Source organism: Artibeus jamaicensis, unplaced genomic scaffold (genome assembly GCF_021234435.1).
Source record: "Artibeus jamaicensis isolate MK-2021 breed Jamaican fruit bat unplaced genomic scaffold, CSHL_Jam_final contig_685, whole genome shotgun sequence".
NCBI classification, from domain to species: Eukaryota; Metazoa; Chordata; class Mammalia; order Chiroptera; family Phyllostomidae; genus Artibeus; species Artibeus jamaicensis.
In genome coordinates this window covers 31,227,680-31,234,648 of record NW_026521924.1, presented here as the reverse complement: position 1 = coordinate 31,234,648, position 6,969 = coordinate 31,227,680, and the positions used below count along the sequence as shown (strand labels likewise).

At 50.3% G+C, this 6,969-nt stretch overlaps 1 non-coding gene across 1 annotated transcript; it reads left to right on the top strand.

The window, feature by feature from the left end:
- Positions 1–4,689: 4,689 nt before the first annotated feature.
- On the top strand, positions 4,690–4,851 carry LOC119040653 (U1 spliceosomal RNA). The gene has a single exon (XR_005080899.2). It is a non-coding gene; the product is annotated as a U1 spliceosomal RNA (small nuclear RNA).
- Positions 4,852–6,969: the final 2,118 nt, after the last annotated feature.

Here is a 6,969-nt window from a genome sequence, read left to right as displayed (position 1 = left end):
CACAGTCCCGGCAGGTGCCCGACTCAGCCCAAGGTGCCACAGGCGTCCAAACCGTGATGCTGACAAGCAAACAAAAAAACTAACGAAAACAAGACCAAACAAGTAATAAAATATGAATTTTCAAATTGTGAAACACTTCAAATATACAGAGAAGCACTGACTGCCCAGCTTTGCCAAATATTACATTGGTCATTGATATGCTCCAATAGATTTATAAGATATAAAATAACACAGATAGAATTGAAGGCCCTGATTTCTTTTTTTAAAAAAACCTAGTCCCATTCTTCCTTTCCCAGAAAGAACGGCTGTCCTGAATCCCTGATTTTGCCATTCACTCTTCCCAAATACGTTTTATCCAATTGCTGTCTGGGAACATGTTCATAACCAATATTTGCTGTTGTCCGTAGGCTTCACGTGGCCCGTATCTTTCTGCAATTTGCTAGTCACTCAGCAATGTGCTTCTGACCTCTTACCTGGCTGATCCCCAGAGTTTTGATTCATTGCCTTTAATCTCAGCATAATATTCCCTCGAATGACTTTATCCCGATTTCGCCCCCTTCACAGCCCCTGCTGCCCACGTTGTGCCCACGTCTCCTTGCGCATCAGCGGGGCTCCTCCAGGTCCCAGAGACGCACACCTCGCCTGCGGCACACCTGGCCAAGCTGCTCTCCAAAGCGGTACCGTGCCAGTTCCTGCTGCTGTCGGTTTCCAGAGGACTTTCTTCCACTGCCCTGAAGAACACAAAAGGCACATGTCTCACAGAGCTCAGCATCCGTGATTAGAGGCATCGCCTGCTCCCTGCTCTTCTGCACTAAGGATACTAGTCGCTGTCTGCCAAGTGCCTGCAGAGCACTGAGCTCAGTGACTCCCACCCCTGATTCAATTCTTACAGCCTGGAGGTTATTGTCCCCATTTTGCAGATGAGCTCACTGAGGGTTAATGAGAAACACAGCAGAGCGAGCTGGCAACTGCCTCGTCGGGAGCTCTGGTCGTTCTGTGTGCCGCAGTGCGCCGACTTCACCTGCTCAGTTAGTGATGGTGGGGAAGGCTTACTCTAGAAGAGGCAGACAACTTGACAGTTGTTTATCAGGTATTCTGCCGAGGGGAGGGCAATATCTTCTCAATTTACGGGAGAGAGAAAGGCTCAGGGAGAGTGAGTCTGTTCCAAGTTTCATGAAAGTTAAAGGCACAGTCTGACTCTTGCTCCAAAATCCCTCTCTTTGCCTTCCAGGGAATACCTAAGCCGTATTACCGCCCTCTCCTCTGGCAGTCCACGGCGTGCAAGCAACTCGAGTGTGGGGGCCAGTCTACACTGGTATCCCGGCACCGCTGTGCCCCAGCTCTGTGCCCTTGGGAATATCATGGAACCTCACTGAGACTCGGCTTCCTCATTTGCAAAGGAAAACCTGGTGGAAGCCATGGCACATAACTGACCTGCAGTGCGTGGTGGCCACCTCTCCTTGTGGGCACCAGGTGACCCTTGCCTCGTCATATCATCCACTTGGTTGTGCCGGCCGTGGCCCTACGGGCTGGCGTTTCCAGCCCCCTGCACGTGGACGCTGACAGGAGAGGCTTCCCCATCACTATCATTCTAAACCAGTTACAGGTGGGGGCACGCCACCTGTGCCCTCTGTGACCCCAGTGACCTGGAAGTAATGATCGATTACTCAGTGAGCCTGCCTGGAGATGCACCGCAGTCCCGCTGGAGGGCATCCCTTATTGGAAATCAGAGCTGGCCGTGCAGCGGTCGGCGCCCCACCTCCCTGCAGGAGGAAGACAGACCAGCCAGGTACCCGGGAAAGCTCAGCAGATGCCAGGTGCCTGCCCTGTTTTCTTCAGAGTCGCCTGCCTGCCAGGAACCTTCAACAAGTCTGCTCATTCTCGTCTTTGTATGCCTATCCAAGTGGCGGGCACAGAAAGGTACAATTGGTCTCATTCATTCTCAATCCACTCAGCTTGGCACATATATGACCACTTCCATCACTTCTGCCGCTGAACCGGTGGACTCCCCTCACCTTTGGGGTTTTCATTTACTTATTTTTAGAGAGTGAGGAAGGGAGGGGGAAAGAGAGGGAGAGAAACATGGATGTGATTACCAATCAGCAGTTCTCTTCCCATTCCCCTCATAGTCACAAAGTGGCTGCAGAAACCCGAGAAGAACATCAATAGCATCCTAAGCAGGAGTGAAGGGGAAGTGCCTTTCCTGTGTACTAGTCAAGAAGGAAAGTCTCCTCCCAAAGCCCCCAGAAGACTTTCCCATGCATCTCACTGGCCAGACTAGGTCACCCGCTCACCCCTGGCATCCAATAAGCCTGGATGTCTTCCATTTGCTTTCCAGATCCACATTCTGCTCTTCGACACCCTTTGGGGAGCAATAAGGAAGACCTGTAAGGATGACCTACCTGTGAGGATTTCAGGGTTCCCATTGGCCCTGACTGGTTTCAGCCAGTGGGGGGTCCCAGCAGAAGATCAGACGGACAGAAGACAGTGACGAGGGAGGGGGAGGAGAATATTTCCCTGACTTCCCTCCTGGGCCTGACCTCAGGCTGGCTGTGAACTTTAACCAGAGCTCCCTGCTCCCCTCCAGCCCCCCCTCACTGGACTCTCTCCTAAATCGTGTTATGACTCTCCTGTTCCCTTTGGCCTGGGGAAGGTAACAGCTTTCTTGTTACTACTCTGTGGTTACTTCACTGTCTCTCACACACAGGGTCCGGCAGAAGAAGGAAGGCCTGCTTGAGTGTGGTTGGCAGGGTAATAAAATGGGTGTAATAATGTATAGTTTTAATTTGAACATCTTACCTACAATATCATACAGTGAGCGCTTGAGTGTGATAGTGTTGTTACAGAATTACATGCTTATGACTTTGGAATAAAAAAAAATTTGTAATAAAAAAGGGGTGTTATTTGACCACACCCTGTGTTCACACCTTTACATAAACTTCTAAAATCACTGCATTTTGACTTTGCCATCAGTTACTCCGTGGGGGCGGGGCCCCGAGTTGCTACAACCAATCACTGCCAAAGAAGAACAGGACGAAGACCAATCAGATTTCACCCCGAGGGGCTGGAGGAAGTTTCTGCTTCTGAGTCCACACAGGACAGCCTGTGCCCGGAGCTGCAGGCCAAGGGGAGGAAAAAATCCTTAGAGCGGAAGTATCCAAGTCCAAAGGCCTCGCAGCAAGGGTGGCAGTTAAGAAACATCCAGAAATCCAAGTGGAGGTCTTCCTTCACTTTCCTCTCCGTCTCCCTCTCTGTGTCTGTTCTCTCTCTACTTCCCCAGTTCTCTGTCACCTGTGGGCAGCGTGTTCTCCCATCTCTGCATCACCAGGGTGATTAGAATCCGAAGTATGTATCTGGTTCTCAGGGGGTGGCCCTGGACCAGCAGCCGCCAGCATCTGGGAACTTGTTAGAAGTAGAAATCCTCAGGCCCACGCCGGACGTCCTGAATGGGGAACTCCGTTTAACACCCCTGCCCCTACCCTCCAAGGACACTCCCATCGTGGCCTCACCGGGATGTCAGGGACTGATTGCGGCTCAGACCTATCGGCCCACCGCCACCTGCTGGCACAATGAGGTCAGTGTGAGTGTCCCGTGAGGGCCGCCCCTCTCCGGCAATTCATCCAGAGCAGGACTGGGCAAGTCCTTTCTGTCCATCCTTCCAGTTTTTCTTTTTCTTCTTTACCAGCTGAACCACAGGGTTCGCAGTCAGAACTGGTGCTGGAAAAGTAAAATAGAAAGCCGTCCTAGCCCCGGGCAGCGGAGGAGAGGAGGAAGAGAAAGGAAAGAAAAGGGAGGAGAAAGAAGTGGTGCAGACCCCCGGGATCTGGTGAAAATGCAAACCCTCGCCCGGCACATCTGGGTGTGAGACCGCATTTTGAAGCCCCCCTCCCGCCTGGGGCTCGAAACTGCGGGACCCCGGACTCACCGAACGCCCCCTCTCTACCGCCTCACACTGGGCATGGAAAGGGAGAACCTTCCGGCGCACAGGTTCTCCCACCCCAGGGCGCGGGAATGGGGGGGGGGGGGGAGAGGGGGCTCCTGAAGACGCCCAGGGCTGGCCCCTCCCCCCAACGCGGACTTCCCCACGCCCTCCCGGAGTTTCCCAGTCCGCCCTGCTGGGGTGGGGCTGAACGGTGTGCACTCCTAACAAGTCCCTGGGGCAAGGCTAATGATGCTGTCCTTTCGCTCTGTTGGGGCTTTCCTGATATTTCTATAGCATCAAGTGACAAAGATCGCCTTTATTTATTCCGGAGGCTAATGATTCCTGGTGTCGATTTTTTAAAAACGAGGAGGAGGGAGAAGAGAATGGGGGGAACTATGTATTGTTTCACAAAACCTCTCCCCTGGAGGAGCACCAGGCCCTGACCACCTGAAATAAAATGCAACGTCGCCACCTGCTGGTTGTCTTGGGAAGTGCACAGGGCTGCGCGAAAATGGCCCCTTAATTAATCTTGGCAGACACAACACGTCCTACACGGTACCCACCCTCCTCCTCGCCTTTCTTTCAGGCGTTGTTGGCAGGTCGGCAAAAAAATATATATATATATATGGGTATGAACCCTACGGCCCCGGGCTTCCTCTGAGACCCGGAGGAGCGGGAATCTAAAAAACACAGCAAAAAGTAGTGACCACACAAATCGTCCACCTCCAGAGCTCCCTGCTGGGTCACCTCAAAAAATAGCTGGAGAGACATTTCCCTGGCAGGGGAGATGCCGCGATCACGAAGGCGGTTTTCCCAGGGCGAGGCTTATCCACTGCACTCCGGTGTGCGGACCCCTGCGATTTCCCCAGATGTGGGAAACTCGACTGCATAATTTGGGAAAGTGGGGGACGGCGTTTTGCTATCTCCCCTGAAAAGAAAATAAGCTGAAGAGGAGTGTCCCGTAAAGATGTGCCCTCCCGGAAAGTTAGCACTGAAAAATGCTTTACATCCGAACATTTCCATACCCTTCATTTTGTAAAAAGAAAACAGAAAGCACAGAAAGATGAAGTGACTTGCCGGTTGGGTTGGTCACACAGCAGCTTGGTGACGGATCAGCAAGGTCACTCCAGCCCCTTACGTCACACAGCACTTTCAGCAACCTTTGCTAAGGGTAAAATGCCGGAGCTTGAGTCTGTGTTCTATTTGGGGGCTATGGCTCTAAGAATAAGAATTTAAGTCACTTGCCCTGGCTGGTGTGGCTCAGTGGGTTGAGCACCAGACTGCAAAGCAAAGGGTCATTGGTTCGATTCCCAGTTGGGACACATGCCTGGGTTTGCAGGCCAGCTCCCTGGTTGGGGGTGCACAAGAAGCAACCACACGTTGGTGTCTCCCTCTCTCTCTCCCTCCCTCCCCCTTCCTCCAAAATAAATATTTTTAAATGAACTTAACTCATTAAAAATATATGTAATCAAGGGGGCTGCCCCATGGTCTGTTCTACCAATTAGAAATCATTTCCCAGTTACTCAAATAAGCTATTAACATTTTCAACATGAGCTGACTGGTTTATTATTTACTCAATTCTTTTCCTGTAATCTATACATTTAGTTATTTGTCCTTGTCCTAAATAATCATATCTGTCAAGCTGTGTAGAATACCACTTGCTGTATTGATTGCTTGATTCATTAATGTGAAATACCCAGAATCCATTTGTCTGGTACCTCAAGGCCTCTTGCTCCCCACCAGTGACGTCCCATGTGTTTTGGGGAGGAGTGAGTGGGTCTTCAGTAGCCTGGGACCCATGTTCCGATCTTGGCAATGACGTCTGTGGGTCGTGTGCTGTAGGGCAGGTTATAACCTCACTGACCCCTGGTTTTGTCATCTGAAAAGTGGGATTAGTAGCATTTCCCATCTGATATGTCCATTATTGGCATTAAATGAGATACTCCACATCAGAATTTGACAAGATGCCCGGGACCCCATCAATGCCAATATTATAATGGCTCTTAGGAGGCAGACACTGCATCTTTTTTGAATGAAGAATCTCAAAGCTAGTCATCAATCTCGCACTTAACCCTCTTCCTTGAGGGTGCAGACCTCTCGTTGGAAGACGGGACTCTGTCACCGGTTTAACTGGGCACATGGAGGCTGGTGTCATTATAAACAGAGTTGCCATATGATTAGAAATCCTTCTTCTGGGTATCTGCCTGAACTTTTGCAAAACATTTACTTACAAATATATATGCACCCCTGTGTTCACTGCAGGAGAACTTGGAGACAACCAAAGTGTCCTTGGAGAGAAGACTGGGTGCAGAAGCTGTGGCCCACACACACTGGAGTGCTCCTCAGCCATAAGGAAGGTGAAATGGTGCCATTTGCAACAACGTGGATGTACCTGGAAAACACCATGGCAACCAAAATAAGTCAGGCAGAAAAAAAGTGAAGAACCATATGATTTCACTCATAAGAGAGAAAACCAAAAGCAACAAATAAATGACCACGACAAACAAAACCTCATAGACACAGACAAATACTATGCACGAGCAGAAACACAAAGCACATCATTAAAGCAAGTGTGTGTGAAAATCACTGCTCTTTTATTGGTCTTGTGGTTACCAGAGGGGAGGGGGTGGGGGTGCGAGAAACGGGGAAAGGGGGCCAAATACATGGTGACGGAAAGAGACTTGACTCGGGGTGGTGAACACACCATACGATATACAGATGATGTATTACGGAATTATACAGTAGAAACCTGTGTCATTTTATTAACCAGTGTCACCCCGATAAACATAGTAAGTTTTTCAAAAAGTGGTTATAATGGTTTCCCTGAAGTCCTTGCACGACTCAACAGGAATAGGGGCATTTTCAAGTCTCGAAATCAGTGGGGGCTTCTCATTAGATATTCTCTAAATGTGAGGGTCGGGAGTTTATGCTGTTGAAAGGCTGCACACTTTTCCCACATCAGGAAACAAACAATTGTTCCCACGAACTGGGAAACAAACGCTGCTTCCCAAGGAGGAAATGGGCTCCACCCCCGACCCCCACCCCCC